General features: G+C 42.7%; 1 protein-coding gene across 4 annotated transcripts in view; it reads right to left on the bottom strand.

The window, feature by feature from the left end:
• PTPRT (protein tyrosine phosphatase receptor type T) overlaps window positions 1–21882 on the bottom strand; it is a 526727-nt gene that overhangs the window by 39866 nt on the left and 464979 nt on the right. The gene's annotated exons all lie outside the window — the stretch shown is intronic.

The following is a 21882-nucleotide window of genomic DNA, read 5'->3' as shown; positions in this document are numbered from 1 at the left end:
CATCCAAAACCTGACAAATTCAATGGACGAGAGAGTTCAGAAGCTCCTTTCGAACAAGGGGTCCTATGTGAAAATGTAACATCACCTAGAATAAAGTTTTGAGTTGAAAACTGTTTGATTTCAGTTTCTAATAAACTGCTAATGCTTATAATTTCAAAAATGACCATTTTTTTGGTCTTTATTAAAATGAAAAGGTTGATCGAAAAGTTTGGGGAATCTAAGAGTGTGGCAACCCAGTAGTCATGATTACTTTGAATTCTGACAATATGAGGGTCATGTTGCAGGTAGTGCAGCAAGAAGGCACTTATGTGTCTTGCGCATCTCGGAGCCCCAAAATTATTTTCCGGGCTAGATGCAGCTAAAAATTATCATTAATTTTAAATCTGGTGGAGCTTAGTATAGATGGCCTAATAGGATCAGTGCTGCACACTGCTACAAAGCCCAAATTATTTTCCAGTCAAGATACAGATAAACATGATTAGTAATTTTAAATCTGGTGGAGCTTATTATAGATGGCCTAATAGAATCAGTGCTGCACACTGCTACAAAGCCCAAATTATTTTCCAGCCAAGATACAGATAAACATGATTAGTAATTTGAAAGCTTAAAACGGTTGGTAGGGTGATTTTAACCAATCATCAAGCTTTTACTCTCCCCAGGATGACACAGGGGTAGAAAAGTCATTTCGGATCCATGATTTGTTCATCTTTATGAACGTGAGTCTGTCTACATTATCAGTGGAGAGCCGCGTGCGCTTATCTGTCAGCACACCACCAGCAGCGCTGAAGACACGTTCAGACAGAACGCTGGCTGCGGGGCATGACAAGATCTCCAAGGCGTAAGTGGCTAGCTCCGGCCATTTATCCAGATTGGAAGCCCAAAAAGAGCAAGGGTCCAGTGACACAGTCATGGCTTCAATGTTTACTTGGAGATACTCCTGTACCATCGTCTCTAGGCGTTGACTATGTGTCAGACTTCTTGTCTCCTGTGGCCTTGCAAAGGATGGGCTAAAAAAGTGGTGAAATGATTCCGCAAAATTGATGTTACCAGCAGATACTGTGTTTCTGTTACGGTTTGAGTGCTGAACACTTGACGGTCCCACGGTTGGCAAGGTGGAACTGTGAGATTCACTACGTGCACCACTGGTGTTTTGTGGAAAAGCACATGTAAGATTCTGCAACAGTCTCTGCTGATACTCCTGCATGCGTGCATCCCTTTCTATGGCAGGAATAATTTCTGCAAATTTACTTTTGTACCGGGGATCTAACAGTGTGGCAACCCAGTAGTCAGGATTATTTCTAATTCTCACAATTCGAGGGTCATGTTGCAAGTAGTGCAGCAAGAAGGCACTCATGTGTGTTGCGCATCCAGGAGCACCAAGTCCCTGTTGTGTTGGTGGCGAGGTAACAATCATGCTTCCTTCCTCTGTCCTCTCCCCCCAACCTCGCACAACAGAAATGTGATCAAGGTCTCCCTCATCTGATGAGTCTTCCATCAGTTCGTCCTCCACTTCTTCCTGGGCTCCTGCACCTTCCTCACTAGTTTGGCTGCTACCATGCGCCCTGGTAAAACCATCTCCCCCACCCTCACATGCCTGCCGCCTTGGTGCTGCCGACCGTCTGGACCTTGCAGATGTTAGCCCTTCCGCATACAACTCCTCCTCCTCTACTTCTTCCACATCCTCTTGTGCCACCACCTGACTCCGAATTCTGTTTAACATGTGCTCCAGCATGTAAATCACCGGAATAGTCATGCTGATAATGGCATCGTCAGCACTAAACATCTTCGTCGCCATTTCAAAACTGTGCAGAAGGGTGCATAGGTCCCTGATCTGAGAGCACTCCTCCAGCGTGATTTGCCCCACCTCTGGATCTCGTTGGCCCAGGCTATACGTCAGAACGTATTGCACCAGGGCTTGTCGGTGCTGCCACAGTCGCTGCAACATGTGCAGAGTTGAATTCCACCGGGTAGGCACATCGCATTTTAGCCGGTGAAGTGGCAGGCCCAACGACTTCTGTAGAGATGTAAGTCGCTGAGCTGCGGGATGCGAACGGCGGAAGTGAGCACACAGCGACCATGCCCTCTGCAGAAGGCCATCTAGTCTGGGATAGTGGGCTAAAAATTGCTGGACAACCAGGTTCAACACGTGAGCCATACAAGGCACGTGTGTGACATTGCCCCGGCGAAGGGCCGCACCCAGGTTTGCAGCATTGTCACACACGGACTTCCCTGGTTTCAGGTCCAGTGGAGACAACCATTCATGAAATTGGTTCTCCAGAGCTGACCACAACTCCTCAGCTGTGTGACTCACATTTCCCAGACATTTCAAAGTAAAAACCGCCTGATGACGTTGAGCCCTACTGCCAGCATAGTAAGGAGGTGTGCAGGATCCCTTCTGCGCAGTTAGAAAGCTTGTGGCATGACCAGACAGGCTTTGGGTGCAGGTGGAAGACCGAGAGGAGGTTGAGGAGGCAGAAGCAGTGGAGGAACTTTGACATAAAGAGGATTGACGCACAACTCGTGGGGACGGCAAGACTTGGACAGCAGCCCCTTGTCCTGCTGTCACCATAGTTACCCAGTGCCCAGTCAGCGACATGTAACGCCCCTGTCCATGCCTACTCGTCCAAGTGTCTGTGGTGAAATGCACCCTGTCACACACAGAGTTTCTCAAAGAAGCGGTGATGTTGTGTGCGACATGCTGGTGGAGCGCAGGCACACCTTTCTTTGAGAAGTAGTGCCGACTGGGCATCTGGTACTGGGGCACTGCGACGGACATAAGGTCTCGAAAATCCTCTGTGTCCACCAGGCGGAAAGGCAGCATTTCTGTAGCCAAGAGCTTGCAGATGGTGAAATTCAACCTCTTAGCTTTCTCATGGCTAGGAGGAAATGGTCTTTTACTTGTCCACATCTGAGGGACCGAGGGCTGGCTATTGTGCTTAGACGGGGTTGATAAGGGTGTCCCCGGCAAACTGCCGGTCTGTGAGGAAGATGCAGGCGGACATGTTAGGTTGCCTTGATCCAAAGGTGGTGCTATCGATGTCGGACAGCGCTCAACACCAGCTGGTTTTACCACCTCCAAAGAAAATGATGACCTGCCAATCACGCTGGCTGTTGCGGGTAAAGAGGTGGCAGGTCTGCGCCCCAAAACAGGTGTGACTGCTGTCCCCCCAGTCACAGAGGATGAAGAGGCCGCGCATGCACAAGATATGACAGACGGTGGTTGGCCCAGCCGGCTAGGCCGCATTGTAACACAGTGAGCTTCCCACTGCAACTTATGCTTGATGTCCATGTGCCGGTTCATGCATGAAGTACTCAAACTATGTATTTTTTGGCCTCTACTTAGCTTTTGCTGACAAATGTTACAGATAACACGAGTTGGGTCATCTTTATCGATCTGAAAAAATGCCCAGGCTATGCAAGGCTTAGCACCCATGCGACCTGAAGAGCCACCACGACTTGTGGTGAGAGGCAGAGTTGTGTTTGAGGATGCAGTTGTTGACGTGCTTCCAGTACTACGTCTCTGTCCAGGAAGGCGCAACCTGACCTCGTCGTCACTAGCATCTTCCTCCACCTCCTCTGCTGACCTCATCTCTTGGCTGACTGTGGGTTGACAGTAAGTGGGATCTCCAACCTCATCATCATCACCCTGTGCGTTATCACACCCGTCGTCCTCAGAGCCAACCTGTTCCTGCCCTGACAAAAAACTAAAGTTGTCGCTCCAATCAGGTATTTGAGTCTCATCATCGTCTTCCTCATTGTCTCCACCAACAGGAGTTACAGTTTGGGAATGAGGGTCTACATTATGGTCAGAACCTTCTGCGTCTGGTCCTGGATCCGACTCATAAAGATTCTGGGCATCAGTGCAGATCATTTCCTCGTCTGGATTCACAGAAGCGCTGGAGTCGACCTCTGATTCCCAGGCTATAGTATGAGTAAACAGCTCTGCAGACTCAACCATCTGTTCTACCTCATACTCAGACGGGCAGTTGGAGATTTGGGAGCTGTGAGGAAGCAAGTGCGATTGGGGTGACACCTTTGAGGACTGGAGTATTTGTGATGTTGAAGTTGATGTGGAGGAGAGCCCACTTAAAGGAGCACTTGATATCCGTTAAAGCACCTGCTGTTTTTGTGCCTCATCTGGAATTTGTAGCGATTGGCGTGGCCGTAAGAAAGGGATCTTATCACATTGTCCGCTAAAAGAAGTAGACATTTTAGATTGGCTGGAAGATGGTCTTTCTTCTGCAGATGTTACTGTTGCTTTAACACCTACCCCACGGACACAACCTTTTTTCCCCTTCCCAACACGCCTATTCCCCTTTCCACCAGCAGCAGGCCTTTTTCCACTCATTTTGGTGGCTAACTAATTCACAACTCTGGAGTTGTTTGCACAAAAAAACAATGGATGGGAACCGAGCAGAGCTGAGTAACCAAACTGTGGTATTAGGCCAAAACTATTGGCTGGGTTAGATGCAGAAAAAAATTCTATTCAATTTGCAAACTGATGGAGGTCAGTATAGATGGACTAATAGAACAAGTCCCACACACAGCTAGAAGGCCAAATATTTTTTCAGAGCTAGTTGCAGAAAAAAATTATATTCAGTTTGCAACCTGATGGAGGTCTGTATAGATGGATTAATAGAACAAGTCCCACACACAGCTAGAAGCCCAATATTTTTTCAGAGGTAGATGCAGAAAAAAATATATTCAGTTTGCAACCTGATGGAGGTCAGTATAGATGGACTAATAGAGAAAGTCCCACACACTGCTAGAAGGCCAAATATTTTTTCAGAGGTAGATGCAGATAAAAATTATTTTTAATTTGCAGCCTGATGGAGGTCAGTATAGATGGACTAATAGAGAAAGTCCCACACACTGCTAGAAGGCCAAATATTTTTTCAGAGCTAGATGCAGATAAAAATTATTTTTAATTTGCAACCTGATGGAGGTCAGTATAGATGGACTAATAGAGAAAGTCCCACACACTGCTAGAAGGCCAAATATTTTTTCAGAGCTAGATGGAGAAAAAAATTATATTCAGTTTGCAACCTGATGGAGGTCTGTATAGATGGATTAATAGAACAAGTCCCACACACAGCTAGAAGCCCAATATTTTTTCAGAGGTAGATGCAGAAAAAAAATATATTCAGTTTGCAACCTGATGGAGGTCAGTATAGATGGACTAATAGAGAAAGTCCCACACACTGCTAGAAGGCCAAATATTTTTTCAGAGGTAGATGCAGATAAAAATTATTTTGAATTTGCAACCTGATGGAGGTCAGTATAGATGGACTAATAGAGAAAGTCCCACACACTGCTAGAAGGCCAAATATTTTTTCAGAGCTAGATGCAGAAAAAAATTATATTCAGTTTGCAACCTGATGGAGGTCTGTATAGATGGACTAATAGAACAAGTCCCACACACAGCTAGAAGCCCAATATTTTTTCAGAGGTAGATGCAAAAAAAAAATATATTTAGTTTGCAACCTGATGGAGGTCAGTATAGATGGACTAATAGAGAAAGTCCCACACACTGCTAGAAGGCCAAATATTTTTTCAGAGCTAGATGCAGACAAAAAATTATTTTGAATTTGCAACCTGATGGAGGTCAGTATAGATGGACTAATAGAGAAAGTCACACACACTGCTAGAAGGCCAAATATTTTTTCAGAGGTAGATGCAGATAAAAATTATTTTTAATTTGCAGCCTGATGGAGGTCAGTATAGATGGACTAATAGAGAAAGTCCCACACACTGCTAGAAGGCCAAATATTTTTTCAGAGCTAGATGCAGATAAAAATTATTTTTAATTTGCAACCTGATGCAGGTCAGTATAGATGGACTAATAGAGAAAGTCCCACACACTGCTAGAAGGCCAAATATTTTTTCAGAGCTAGATGCAGACAAAAAATTATTTTGAATTTGCAACCTGATGGAGGTCAGTATAGATGGACTAATAGAGAAAATCCCACACACAGCTAGATGCCCAAATATTTTTTCAGAGGTAGATGCAGAAAAAAATTATATTCAGTTTGCAACCTGATGGAGGTCTGTATAGATGGATTAATAGAACAAGTCCCACACACAGCTTGAAGCCCAATATTTTTTCAGAGGTAGATGCAGAAAAAAAAAATATTCAGTTTGCAACCTGATGGAGGTCAGTATAGATGGACTAATAGAGAAAGTCCCACACACTGCTAGAAGGCCAAATATTTTTTCAGAGGTAGATGCAGAAAAAAAATATATTCAGTTTGCAACCTGATGGAGGTCAGTATAGATGGACTAATAGAGAAACTCCCACACACTGCTAGAAGGCCAAATATTTTTTCAGAGGTAGATGCAGATAAAAATTATTTTGAATTTGCCACCTGATGGAGGTCAGTATAGATGGACTAATAGAGAAAGTCCCACACACTGCTAGAAGGCCAAATATTTTTTCAGAGCTAGATGCAGAAAAAAATTATATTCAGTTTGCAACCTGATGGAGGTCAGTATAGATGGACTAATAGAACAAGTCCCACACACAGCTAGAAGCCCACATATTTTTTCAGAGGTAGATGCAGAAAAAAATTATATTCAGTTTGCAACCTGATGGAGGTCTGTATAGATGGATTAATAGAACAAGTCCCACACACAGCTAGAAGCCCAATATTTTTTCAGAGGTAGATGCAGAAAAAAAATATATTCAGTTTGCAACCTGATGGAGGTCAGTATAGATGGACTAATAGAGAAAGTCCCACACACTGCTAGAAGGCCAAATATTTTTTCAGAGGTAGATGCAGATAAAAATTATTTTGAATTTGCAACCTGATGGAGGTCAGTATAGATGGACTAATAGAGAAAGTCCCACACACTGCTAGAAGGCCAAATATTTTTTCAGAGCTAGATGCAGAAAAAAATTATATTCAGTTTGCAACCTGATGGAGGTCAGTATAGATGGACTAATAGAACAAGTCCCACACAGAGCTAGAAGCCCAAATATTTTTTCAGAGGTAGATGCAGAAAAAAATTATATTCAGTTTGCAACCTGATGGAGGTCTGTATAGATGGATTAATAGAACAAGTCCCACACACAGCTAGAAGCCCAATATTTTTTCAGAGGTAGATGCAGAAAAAAAATATATTCAGTTTGCAACCTGATGGAGGTCAGTATAGATGGACTAATAGAGAAAGTCCCACACACTGCTAGAAGGCCAAATATTTTTTCAGAGGTAGATGCAGATAAAAATTATTTTTAATTTGCAGCCTGATGGAGGTCAGTATAGATGGACTAATAGAGAAAGTCCCACACACTGCTAGAAGGCCAAATATTTTTTCAGAGCTAGATGCAGACAAAAAATTATTTTGAATTTGCAACCTGATGGAGGTCAGTATAGATGGACTAATAGAGAAAGTCCCACACACTGCTAGAAGGCCAAATATTTTTTCAGAGCGAGATGCAGACAAAAAATTATTTTGAATTTGCAACCTGATGGAGGTCAGTATAGATGGACTAATAGAGAAAGTCCCACACACTGCTAGAAGGCCAAATATTTTTTCAGAGCTAGATGCAGAAAAAAATTATATTCAGTTTGCAACCTGATGGAGGTCAGTATAGATGGACTAATAGAACAAGTCCCACACACTGCTAGAAGCCCAAATATTTTTTCAGAGCTAGATGCAGAAAAAAATTATATTCAGTTTGCAACCTGATGGAGGTCAGTATAGATGGACTAATAGAGAAAGTCCCACACACTGCTAGAAGGCCAAATATTTTTTCCGAGGTAGATTCAGAAAAAAAATATATTCAGTTTGCAACCTGATGGAGGTCAGTATAGATGGACTAATAGAGAAAGTCCCACACACTGCTAGAAGGCCAAATATTTTTTCAGAGGTAGATGCAGATAAAAATTATTTTGAATTTGCAACCTGATGGAGGTCAGTATAGATGGACTAATAGAGAAAGTCCCACACACTGCTAGAAGGCCAAATATTTTTTCAGAGCTAGATGCAGAAAAAAATTATATTCAGTTTGCAACCTGATGGAGGTCAGTATAGATGGACTAATAGAACAAGTCCCACACACAGCTAGAAGCCCAAATATTTTTTCAGAGGTAGATGCAGAAAAAAATTATATTCAGTTTGCAACCTGATGGAGGTCTGTATAGATGGATTAATAGATCAAGTCCCACACACAGCTAGAAGCCCAATATTTTTTCAGAGGTAGATGCAGAAAAAAAATATATTCAGTTTGCAACCTGATGGAGGTCAGTATAGATGTACTAATAGAGAAAGTCCCACACACTGCTAGAAGGCCAAATATTTTTTCAGAGGTAGATGCAGATAAAAATTATTTTGAATTTGCAACCTGATGGAGGTCAGTATAGATGGACTAATAGAGAAAGTCCCACACACTGCTAGAAGGCCAAATATTTTTTCAGAGCTAGATGCAGAAAAAAATTATATTCAGTTTGCAACCTGATGGAGGTCTGTATAGATGGACTAATAGAACAAGTACCACACACAGCTAGAAGCCCAAATATTTTTTCAGAGGTAGATGCAGAAAAAAATTATATTCAGTTTGCAACCTGATGGAGGTCTGTATAGATGGATTAATAGAACAAGTCCCACACACAGCTAGAAGCCCAATATTTTTTCAGAGGTAGATGCAGAAAAAAAATATATTCAGTTTGCAACCTGATGGATGTCAGTATAGATGGACTAATAGAGAAAGTCCCACACACTGCTAGAAGGCCAAATATTTTTTCAGAGGTAGATGCAGATAAAAATTATTTTTAATTTGCAGCCTGATGGAGGTCAGTATAGATGGACTAATAGAGAAAGTCCCACACACTGCTAGAAGGCCAAATATTTTTTCAGAGCTAGATGAAGACAAAAAATTATTTTGAATTTGCAACCTGATGGAGGTCAGTATAGATGGACTAATAGAGAAAGTCCCACACACTGCTAGAAGGCCAAATATTTTTTCAGAGCTAGATGCAGAAAAAAATTATATTCAGTTTGCAATCTGATGGAGGTCAGTATAGATGGACTAATAGAACAAGTCCCACACACTGCTAGAAGCCCAAATATTTTTTCAGAGCTAGTTGCAGAAAAAAATTATATTCAATTTGCAACCTGATGGAGGTCAGTATAGATGGACTAATAGAATGATGCTATGCCCAAAAGATTTTACTTCACTAGGTGCAGTAAAAAAATTGGTATTCTATACACAGGTGGTATATCTTGCAACACAGATAGGCTACTCCACTGACTAACACACTCTGCAATAGGCCAAAAAGGATTAGCTTTGCTAGATTCAGCCAAATGTTGTGAAAAAAACTTGCACAGCACTGGCACAGACCTGCCTGGCAAAAACTGATAGGAACTGATGTAACCTAGTCCTGAAAAGGACTGCAATTACAATTAGTCTTTACTCCCACAATCTATCTATTTAAGAGCACAGACCTGCCTGATAAAAGTCGTAGGAAATGCTGTAACCTAGTCCTTAAAAGGACTGCAATCACAACTATTCCCTACTCCCAAGCTATCTGTAGATTTGTGCGAAAATTGGCTTGAAATTAACAAGGTATAGCGCACACAGCAACAGCGGTGCCGTCTAACACGCAGCTGCAGCAGTGAGAAAATGGTGGCGACGGGGAAAATGGCTTGGTCTTATAGGGCAAGGACATGTGACATACACTGCCAATGACACATGCCCTTGCTTGTGTGAAAAAAATCACTTCTCTCCGTGTGTGCGCTGCTGATAGGCTGACAGATTGCACCTCCCCACTGCAAATGCGGGAAAGAGAAAAAAAAATGGAGATCTTCATTGTTCCTGCAGAGATCCATCCCCTGCCCCTCCCCCCACCCCGCTGTACACTCAAACTGCGTATTAACATTAATTTTCATCATTACTGAGAAAAAATCCAGTTATGATTTTGGTGCACGAACAACTATCGAACATAACCTCGAACAGCCGAATTTTTCTCAAATCGTTCGTGTTCGCCGAACGGCTCGAACACCGTCCAAAACAGCTCGAATTTGAGATTGGCGAACAGTTCGAGTAGAACAACGCTCATCTCTAGTAACTACTCGGTGCTCGGCCCCAGCATACTCACCAAAAGGGTTAACAGAACATACTTGCTCATCACTAATTGCTTTATTTAATGATAGTGTTTAGATGAAAACAAAGACTGATAAAAAATAGTTGTAAAATAAAGATGATTATTTATCTTATTTAACGCATACTTTAAGAAGCTGTCCACTACTTTTCCATTGATGCCCTATGCACCCCTGCCGATCAGCTGTTACCGGTGCTGCCGGCTGTAGGTACTCACCTGCGTTGCTTAGCAGTCTAGCTGTAGTGGTCGCTGCGGGGTACTGCACATCCACTGCCCTTTCCTCTGGATAGGGCATCAGCGGAAAAGTAGTGGACAACCTCTTTAATTACTGTATTAGGCTCATCCACATTTATATTTATGGTGTCTGTATAAACAATAGAAAGGATGTTCCCTAGTAAATGTTATTAAAAAATCTAGGTAAATAATTTTCTCTATAAAATATTTTTTACTTTTATTGATTACTTGTTTTTTAAGATGATTGAATCTTTTGAAGTTTTAATTTGCCAGGTTCAGTGAATTTTTTCCAAAAATTTCCACGAACTGCAGGAACTCCAAGAACCCTGAAAATATGTGTATAACTCTGATGACTCCTAGTACTGTATCCAACCCCAGTCAATGTCCTTACGCATGCACATCCTTAGTAATTGCAAGGTGACTTTACCATAAAAACACATTGTAAACTGGTAGTGATCAACAACTCATTTAATAACATAGTGCACTGACACATTTTTCATATTTGTTAATATTAAAAAAAAGCTGTTCAAAAATTGTCCCTCTTATTTATTTGGGATCTGTCAGACCATTCTGTGCAGAACACTGACTCATACATAAGATGTCGCTGTCAGAGGTAACATCATCCTGCTCTGACTAAGACACATGATGTGCCATATATTTTATAATGCTCTCTGTTTCTTCCCCACTGATACCCTTGCTGGAGGCAAAGTAGGCAAATTGTGTCCTGTATTTGGTAGTACTACTGCCAAGATAGTTGGTGCCAGCGGAGGTGGTGCTTCTGCTGCTGTTAGTGGCTCCCCCATTCTTAGCCATCGTATGTGTTTCTTTTTCTTTTACACTACCTTGTCCATCATCAGCAACACTTTCTTTTACATTTTGTACAAAACTATAATTAAGTTTTGACATTCTTTTCAACCTAAATTGTTCATCCCTTACCAAGAAGGATGTAATAAAAGATGCCCAAGAGCAAAATGTGGCAGCAGGTCACAGAATAAGTGTGGCATGAACAGTTGTCAAATTGGTAAAACAGGTGTGCAAAATCAGACATGCAGAGCTAAATTTCTCCATTTAAAAAAATATATATTTTTTAACAAAATTAAAACTTTCCCAAAAATGACAAAATAAGAAATGCTAGGTCACGGACAACACCTGCACCTGCAATAGGGCACTGTGTTAACTGTGGCATGTATGGATGTAAAATTTGACTAGTACAACAGATGTGCATAAAAAAAAAAAGTTTGCAACACAGATAGTTTGTGAGGTAAACCACTTCAGTTAAATGTCTGGGTTTTGCGGAATTTTCTTTTGCCTTTTTCAAAAACTACTATTCCCCCTTTGTACAAGAAATCCAAAAACTTAGTATAGTCTCTTATGACATGCAAGTGCACAGTCTGACTGTGACGCTAGTTACTACTCATGGACAAGCCGGGTAGTTAAGATGTCTGGGGTTAGATACGAAGAGGGCTCATCACAAACAAAAGGGGTAAGAAAAAGGCATACTCAGGTCAGAATTCCAGAAAGGTAGCAGATCAAGACAAAGGGGCTAGGCAAACGGATAGTCAGAGACAAGATCCAAGGTCAGGTAGAAATAGATCAGAGACAAAATGCTGAAGAACAGGGCAAAAATGTACCAATGAGCAAAGGCTACAACTGGCAGTAAACAGGGGCAGGCAGCCAGCTAAATAGCCCAGTAATCACTCAGAACAGGGACACTCATAGGAAACCTAGCAGACACCGGCGCTGATTGGCGTCTGTACTGTCATTCAACACTATCACAATACTAATAGCTCTGCACACCCCTGACCCAGATTGGACAGCTCACCACACTGAATGGAGGAATTGTAACACTGACTTCAGATTTTTGTTCCTGTAAAAGCTATTGTGCTGCCTTGCGTTTGCTCTTTAGTACATCAATAATGAAGAAAAAATGTGTAGTTGTATTTCAAATTTAGCACGATAGAAGCCAGCTACACTATATCACTGATCAATCACATTGAGCTTGGCACAGCTGCTGCCAAGTCTGCTATCTCTCTCCCTATGAACCGTATTTTTCGGACTATAAGACGCACCTTTTTCCTCCAAAATCTTTTTGGAGGAAAATGTGGGATGTGCCTTATAGTCCGAACGTTAGGGGTGTGTGTATATATATATATATATATATATATATACTGTATATATTTATATATATACATATATATATATCTGTGTGGGGTGTGGTGGGAGCGGTTGCGGCGGAGCCTACACTGTCCCCGCTGCTAAAGAAAATGAATATTCACTGCTCCCAATGCCCATAGGCGTTGGGAGCACTGTATATTCATGCTCCTTAATAGCGGCACACAGTGTATCCATAGTGCGGCTCCTGCTACTGCCGGGCGATTGCGTGTGCCCACTATTAAAGGGCATGAATATTCACGTGGGGGAGGGTGTGAATATTCATGCCCTTTAATAGCTGGCACAAGCTATCGCCCGGCAGCGGCAGGAGCCAAGCTGCGGCTACGCTGTGTGCCGGCCATTAAGGAGCATGAAGTCACTGCTCCCCATGCACACAGTTCTAGCATGGGGAGCAGTGATTTCCAGCAGCTGATCTCTCCAAGTAAGCCTCGCATGGCAGTAACGCCATGCACGGCTCACATGGCGAGATCAGTGTGGACAGACAGGACGCAACGCTGAAGGAGAGAGAAGAGAGTTGAGTAAGAGTGTTTATTTTTTTATGTGCAGCGTGATGGGGATAAGGGGGACCATGCATACTAGGATAAGGATGAGGGGGCCATACATACCAGGGTAAGGATGAGGGGGCCATACATAACAAGGTAAGGATGAAGGGGCCATACATACCAGGGTAAGGATGAGGGGGCCATACATACCAGGGTAAGGATGAGGGGGCCATACATACCAGGATAAGGATGGGGGGAACATACATATCAGGTAAGGATGAGGAGGATCATACAATCAGTATAAGGATGAGGGGGCCATGCATACCAGTATAGGGATGAGGGGGCCATGCATACCAGGATAGGGATGAGGGGTGCCATGCATACCAAGATAGGGATGAGGGGTGCCATGCATACCAGGATAGGGATGAGGGGTGCTATGCATACCAGGATAAGGATGGAGGGGTGCCATGCATATCAGGATGGAGGGGTGCCATGCATACCAGGATGGGGATGGGGGCCACGTATAATAGGGAGGGGGGGGTATATCGACCAGGATGGGGGATATTATCAGAATTGGGGGACATTATCCCTATACCAGTGTCAGCAGCAGACCCGCTCCCCCTTAACAGTGCATCGTGATGACATTTTTTGCTTAAATTGTTTTTCTATTTTCCTCCTCTAAAACCTAGGTGCGTCTTATGGTCCGGTGCGTCTTATAGTCTGAAAAAGACAGTATTTGTCTAATGTTTTAGCTCTTTCTCTTCCTGTCCTGGGCTATGAGCTCTAATGTCCTCTAACTGTCTTAAATCCACTTTAAAATGGCTGCTACATTACTTGTTCAGGCTGTCATACAGTCTAAAATAGTCCCACCTGATCAGATTTTCTATACCATATGATGTGATAGCGGGAAGGCATTATGGGGAGGTCTGCACCTTCACACCTGAGGTCATGTCTTCCTCCTGGGATTTATGCAATCTTCTGCAATGTGTAAAATGGTGACAGGTATTTTTTTTGTGATTTGTGCCAACTGAAATCCAAGTTGTTCGAATGAAAATTTCATAAAATGTACTCAGATACGATTTGCATCAAATTATTTTGATTATATCTAATGTTCATCCTTGAAGACCATTTTACAATTTATACATAGAATAAATCCAGTTACAAAGTTGAGAAATATTATAAACAAATTGCATTACTTATCTTTGACAGAATTGCAAGCCTGTATTATAGTCTAGATGTGTGTTCACAATTTTCTCAATATTCATTGCTATCTCATTTTACTTGTCCACTGCTTCTAATAGAGATCATCAAAACCTAATACAGTCTCAGGACCAGTATAAGATATATTATGGAATAAGTTAAAAGTGGAGAATATATTTATGTTGAATTAAAATCTAAGCAGTAAAAGTATGTTTTTAGTGAACACAATATTTATAGGTGCAAATCTTGACATGGCAGAATCCATTGAGACACTTTATTAAAAAAAAGGATTAGAAAACCAAAACCAAATTCCACTATGTAAATGCAGAACTGTTTCAGCACCAAGGACAGCACTCATCAAATGTCGATGAGTGCTGTTAAGTAGAGATGAGCGGTGTTCGACTTGAACTGTTCGCCAATCTCAAATTCGAGCTGTTTTGGGCGGTGTTCGAGTTGTTCGACGAACCCGAACGATTTGCAAAAAATTCGGCTGTTCGAGGTTATGTTCCATAACTGTTCGTGCACCAAAAGCGTGTCCTGCATGTCTGGCGCTATTTAGAGCACCAATCATGCAGGGATTGTCTGCCACTCACTGTAATGCCACAGCCATGGTGGTTGTGGCATTACAGTGATTGCCCAAATCGATGGGAACAGTGCCAACAGTGAAACATGAAAAGCCGGCAATTCAGCAGCGGCATACACCTGTACCCGACAATTTAGAACCGAAAGAATAGAGCTTCACACATAGATTAGATAGATATAAACATGTCAGCCACATATATACGAAGTACAGTGAAAGTGCTGCTTACTGTACTTGTCATTTAGCGTAAAGGATTTATCAAAAAAAATAATAGTGTTTTCATGCACCGTCTCTTTAAAAAAGCCGGCCGGCAATTCAGCAGCGGTACCCGACAATTTAGAATAGAAGGAATAGAGAATCACACATAGATTAGATAGATAGAAACATGTCAGTCACATATATAAGAAGTGCAGTGACAGTGTTGATTACTGTACTTGTCATTTAGTGTAAAGGATTTATTTAAAAAAATAATAGTGTTTTCATGCACTGTCTCTTTAAAAAAGCCGGCCGGCAATTCAGCAGCGGTACCCGACAATTTATAACAGACAGAATAGAGCATCATACATAGATTAGATAGATAGAAACATGTCAGCCACATATATACGAAGTACAGTGACAGTGTTGCTTACTGTACTTGTCATTTAGCGTAAAGGATTTATCAAAAAAAATAATAGTGTTTTCATGCACCGTCTCTTTAAAAAAGCCGGCCGGCAATTCAGCATCTGTACCCGACAATTTATAACAGACAGAATAGAGCTTCACACATAGATTAGATAGATAGAAACATGTCAGTCACATATATATGAAGTACAGTGATAGTGTTGGTTACTGTACTTGTCATTTAGTATTAAAATAAAGGATTTATTATTAAAAAAATTGGCGTGGGGTTCCCCTTAATTTTAGGCTCTAGCGGAGGTTAAGCAGACGGCTGGGGCAGATGTTTGAAGCCTGGGAAGGGGGTAATACCCACGGAGCTTCCCAGGCTACTAATATCAGCCCCCAGCTGAATACATAGCCTTTACTAGCTATTAAAATGGGGGACCCCCCAAAAGAAATGACGTGGGGTCCCCCCTAATTTAATAGCTAGCAAAGGCTAGGCAGACAGCTGGGGGCTGATATTAATAGCCCAGGAAGGGAGCCATGAATATTGGCCCCCTCCCAGGCTAGAAACACCAGCCATCAGCCGCCCCAGAAATGGCGCATTCATAGGATGCGCCAATTCTGGCACTTAGCCTCGCTCTTCCACGCTGCCCTGGTGCGGTGGCAGGGGGTAATAGGGTTGGGGTTGATGTCAGCTTATAATGCCAGCTGACATCAAGCCCAGCTAAGTAATGGAGAGGCGTCTATAAGACACCCCCATTACTAACCCCATAGTCAAAGTTAAAAAAAACACAAACACCCAGAATAAAGTGCTTTAATTGAAATAAAGACACAATCCTTTATTGTTCTAAATTAAACCATACTTACCGTCACGCTCATTCCAGCTGAAGCCAACGATCTCCTGCAATAAAAGAAAAATAATAAAGCAACCTCATCCTTACCTTTCCATGGTTCCCACGACAGCTTCAGCTCTGCTACATCGAGATGACAGGCTGGACCGCAGCAGAACGCTGCCATCCAGCCTCTCATCCCGCAGACACTGAGAAGCGCAGGCTTGCTTGCGCTGCTCAGCGTCTCTCTGTGACGACATCCAGATGAGCCGAGTTCATGTCCAATGAACTCGGCTCACCTCATGCACGTCACTGACAGCGTGGGAAAATTCTCAAGCTGAAGCGGTGAGTGCAGGAGAATTCTCCCACGCTGTCAGTGACGTGCAGGAGGTGAGCTGAGTTCATTGGACATGAGCTCACCTTATGCACGTCACTGACATCGTGGGAGAATTCTCCTGCACTCAGCGCTTCAGCGTGAGAATTCTCCCGCTGAAGCGCTGAGTGCAGGAGAATTTTCCCACGCTGTCAGTGACGTGCATAAGGTGAGCTCATGTCCAATGAACTCAGCTCACCTCCTGCACGTCACTGACAGCGTGGGAGAATTCTCCTGCACTCAGCGCTTAAGTGTGAGAATTCTCCCACGCTGAAGCGCTGAGTGCAGGAGAATTTTCCCACGCTGTCAGTGACGTGCATGAGGTGAGCCGAGTTCATTGGACATTAACTCGGCTCATCTGGATGCCCTCACAGAGAGACACTGTGGAGCGCAAGCAAGCCTGCGCTTCTCAGTGTCTGCGGGATGACAGGCTGGATGGCAGCGTTCTGCTGCGGTCCAGCCTGTCATCTCGATGTAGCAGAGCTGAAGCTGTCATGGGAACCATGGAAAGGTAAGGATGATGTTGCTTTATTATTTTTCTTTTATTTCAGGAGATCGTTGGCTTCAGCTGGAATGGGCGTGACGGTAAGTATGGTTTAATTTAGAACAATAAAGAATTGGGTGTTTATTTCAATTAAAGGACTTTTTTCTGGGTGTTGTGTTTTTTTTAAATACTTTACTAGAAATTCATGGTGGTCATGTCTAATATTGGCGTGACCCCATGAATTTCGGGCTTAGGGCCAGCTGATAATGCCAAGCTGGCCCTAACCCCTTTATTACCCAGTGAGCCACCGCATCAGGGCCCTGGATGAGTTGGGTACAGCGCCAGAAGATGGCGCTTCTATGAACGCGCCATTTTCCGGGGTGGCTGCGGACTGCAATTTGCAGCGGGGGTGGCCCAGAAAGCTTGGGCCTCCCTGCGCTGCGGATTCCAGCCCCCAGCTGCCTAGTTGTACCTGGCTGGACATAAAAACAGGGCGAAGCCCCACGTCAATTTTCTTTAAATTATTTCATGAAATAATTAAGAAAAAAAGGGCTTCCCTATATTGTTGTGTCCGGCCAGGTACAAATAGGCAGCTGGTGGTTGGGGGCAGCCCGTTCCTGCCTGCTGTACCTGGCTGGACACAAATATAGTGCGAAGCCCCATGTCAATTTTTTTTAAATTATTTCATGAATTTCCTGAAATAATTTAAAAAAATTGAAGTGGGGCTTCGCACTATATTTGTGTCCAGCCAGGTACAGCAGGCAGGAACGGGCTGCCCCCATCCACCAGCTGCCTATTTGTACCTGGCCGGACACAACAATATAGGGAAGCCCTTTTTTTCTTAATTATTTCATGAATTTCATGAAATAATTAAAAAAAATTGAAGTGGGGCTTCGCACTATATTTGTGTCCAGCCAGGTACAGCAGGCAGGAACGGGCTGCCCCCAACCACCAGCTGCCTATTTGTACCTGGCCGGACACAACAATATAGGGAAGGCCTTTTTTTCTAATTATTTCATGAATTTCATGAAATAATTTAAAAAAAAGTACGTGGGGCTTCGCCCTATTTTTGTGTCCAGCCAGGTACAACTAGGCAGCTGGGGGCTGGAATCTGCAGCGCAGGGAGGCCCAAGCTTTCTGGGCCCCCCCCCGCTACAAATTGCAGTCCGCAGCCACCCCGGAAAATGGCGCGTTCATAGAAGCGCCATCTTCTGGCGCTGTACCCAACTCATCCAGGGCCCTGGTGCGGTGGCTCACTGGGTAATAAAGGGGTTAGGACCAGCTTGGTATTATCAGCTGGCCCCAAGCCCAAAATTCATGGGGTCACGCCAGTATTAGACATGACCGCCATGAATTTCTAGTAAAGTATTTAAAAAAAACACAACACCCAGAATAAAGTCCTTTAATTGAAATAAAGACACAATTCTTTATTGTTCTAAATTAAACCATACTTACCATCACACCCATTCCAGCTGAAGCCAACGATCTCCTGCAATAAAAGAAAAATAATAAACCAACCTCATCCTTACCTTTCCATGGTTCCCACGACAGCTTCAGCTCTGCTACATCGAGATGACTGGCTGGACCGCAGCAGAACGCTGCCATCCAGTCTGTCATCCCGCAGACACTGAGAAGCGCAGGCATGCTTGCGCTCCTCACTGTCTCGCTGTGACGGCATCCAGATGAGCCGAGGTCATGTCCAATGAACTCGGCTCACCTCATGCACGTCACTGACAGCGTGGGAAAATTCTCACGCTGAAGTGCTGAGTGCAGGAGAATTCTCCCACGCTGTCAGTGATGTGCATGAGGTGAGCTCATGTCCAATGAACTCAGCTCACCTCCTGCACGTCACTGACAGCGTGGGAAAATTCTCCTGCAATCAGCGCTTCAGCGTGAGAATTTTCCCACGCTGTCAGTGACGTGCATGAGGTGAGCCGAGTTCATTGGACATGAACTCGGCTCATCTGGATGTCGTCACAGAGAGACGCTGAGCAGCGCAAGCAAGCCTGCGCTTCTCAGTGTCTGCGGGATGACAGGCTGGATGGCAGCGTTCTGCTGCGGTCCAGCCTGTCATCTCGATGTAGCAGAGCTGAAGCTGTCGTGGGAACCATGGAAAGGTAAGGATGAGGTTGCTTTATTATTTTTCTTTTATTGCAGGAGATCGTTGGCTTCAGCTGGAATGGGCATGATGGTAAGTATGGTTTAATTTAGAACAATAAAGGATTGTGTCTTTATTTCAATTAAAGGACTTTATTCTGGGTGTTTGTGTTTTTTTTAACTTTGACTATGGGGTTAGTAATGGGGGTGTCTTATAGACGCCTCTCCATTACTAACCTGGGCTTGATGTCAGCTGGCATTATAAGCTGACATCAACCCCAACCCTATTACCCCCTGCCACCGCACCAGGGCAGCGTGGAAGAGCGAGGCTAAGTGCCAGAATTGGCGCATCCTATGAATGCGCCATTTCTGGGGCGGCTGACGGCTGGTGTTTCTAGCCTGGGAGGGGGCCAATATTCATGGCTCCCTTCCTGGGCTATTAATATCAGCCCCCAGCTGTCTGCCTAGCCTTTGCTAGCTATTAAATTAGGGGGGACCCCACGTCATTTTTTTGGGGGGGTCCCCCATTTTAATAGCTAGTAAAGGCTATGTATTCAGCTGGGGGCTGATATTAGTAGCCTGGGAAGCTCCGTGGGTATTACCCCCTTCCCAGGCTTCAAACATCTGCCCCAGCCGTCTGCTTAACCTCCGCTAGAGCCTAAAATTAAGGGGAACCCCACACCAATTTTTTTAATAATAAATCCTTTATTTTAATACTAAATGACAAGTACAGTAACCAACACTATCACTGTACTTCATATATATGTGACTGACATGTTTCTATCTATCTAATCTATGTGTGATGCTCTATCTTTCTGTTCTAAATTGTCGGGTACCGCTGCTGAATTGCCGGCCGGCTTTTTTAAAGAGACAGTGCATGAAAACACTATTATTTTTTTAAATAAATCCTTTACACTAAATGACAAGTACAGTAAGCAACACTATCACTGTACTTATTATATATGTGACTGACATGTTTCTATCTATCTAATCTATGTGTGAAGCTCTATTCTTTCTGTTCTAAATTGTCGGGTACAGATGCTGAATTGCCGGCCAGCTTTTTTAAAGAGACGGTGCATGAAAACACTAATATTTTTTTTAATAAATCCTTTACACTAAATGACAAGTGCAGTAACCAACACTGTCACTGTGCTTCTTATATGTGTGACTGACATGTTTCTATCTATCTAATCTATGTGTGATGCTCTATTCCTTCTTGTCTAAATTGTCGGGTACCGGTGTATGCCGCTGCTGAATTTGCCGGACGGCTTTTTTAAAGAGAGTGTCTTCTGAGCAGTTTGTCAGCTTTTGGACACCTTTGCAGGTGTTTTCTATGTGTTTCTATGTGTTTTTGTTTGCCTGCCATTGGTTTTAACGGTGTTCGACGGTGTTCTAAGGTGTTCGACGAACAGTTCGACGAACAGTTCCTCGAACATCCCGGTGTTCGACGAACCGAACCGAACCCGAACACTACGGGGGTGGCTCAACACTACTGTTAAGGGACAGAAATGTGTAATGATGAAGAATGATGAAAGGACAGTACAATATTTCATTTTCTGTGGTGGGCACTTCTCTTGAGCAATTCATGACAAATTTATGTCTTTCAGTAAGAACATAGTGTAACACATACAGTTTTGGGTGTTTCTAGAAATGAATGGAAGAGTTTGTGAAATAAAGTGTTGAAGGACTTCTCAATTGCTCACATCCAGAGCTTCAGTAAACGTGTAAATTCAGATTCAATTGAGGGAAAATCTCTTTAAACTATTTTTATAGAAATATTATGTAACCCTAAGAAATTTGGAAATACAAAATGGAATAATTAGTGTAATATTATTTGACTCGTACTAGTATTAAAGGGATTTTCCACTGTTGGGAACATTTTTTTAAATGAAATGCTAATTTTGGTGTTAAAGAAAAATCTTTTTTGAAATAGGTGTAACACAGGGTCTATAGAAAGCAAATGGTGCAAAATTTTGAATGAAATCCAATAGCAAAAATAAATATATGTACTTTGCGCTAAAAATTAAGTAAAATATCACCTAAAGTTGGCAACCACTTTAATAAGTCTCTCCAATGTATTTATTTTAGCAATTTGTATTGGTACCCTCCATTATGGAGTTTATTAAATCATTTTCTACACTAAGGAATTAATTCTACATCAATAGGGACCACTAGGTACCACCACTCATGACATGATCCAGTAAATGGTGCTGAGTTGCATCGCGCTTACGGGAAGGCTTTTTTATTCTACAAATTAATGGGATACCAGATTTGTACCAACCCAATTAACAATAATAGATAGACAATCTATGTATGTATGTATCTATCTGTCTTTCTATCTATCTATCTAGCAATCTATCTCTTTTGTGGTCTCTATATTTATGGAATACTATAACTATCAACACTAGAAGTGTTTTCTGGACATTTACAATTTTATTCGGGCTCCTAATTTCACTCACTGATTATTAATTTTGATTTGAATACCCTGAGAGTAAGCATTGCAAGCCTTAAGACAATCCTGGTTTGTAGATAGTGTATTTAGTCAAGGGTAATTTTGAAGATGTGACCACTGCTTACAAGGGTGAAACCAAAGAGGTAGCAGATTTTCATCTAATAAAGGTTATTATTTATAAAATAAAAAATCCAATTCTTTCCAAATCATTGCTCATGATCTTCAAGATCTCTGCTGGCAGATATTCAATGAAACCTTTTATTATTTACTTCCAACAT

Source organism: Phyllobates terribilis, unplaced genomic scaffold, assembly GCF_046119375.1.
Source record: "Phyllobates terribilis strain yellow unplaced genomic scaffold, ASM4611937v1 Scaffold_5__5_contigs__length_657084704, whole genome shotgun sequence".
Classification (NCBI taxonomy): domain Eukaryota; kingdom Metazoa; phylum Chordata; class Amphibia; order Anura; family Dendrobatidae; genus Phyllobates; species Phyllobates terribilis.
Note: the sequence above shows the minus strand (reverse complement) of the source record. Positions and strands in the feature narration are given on the sequence as shown.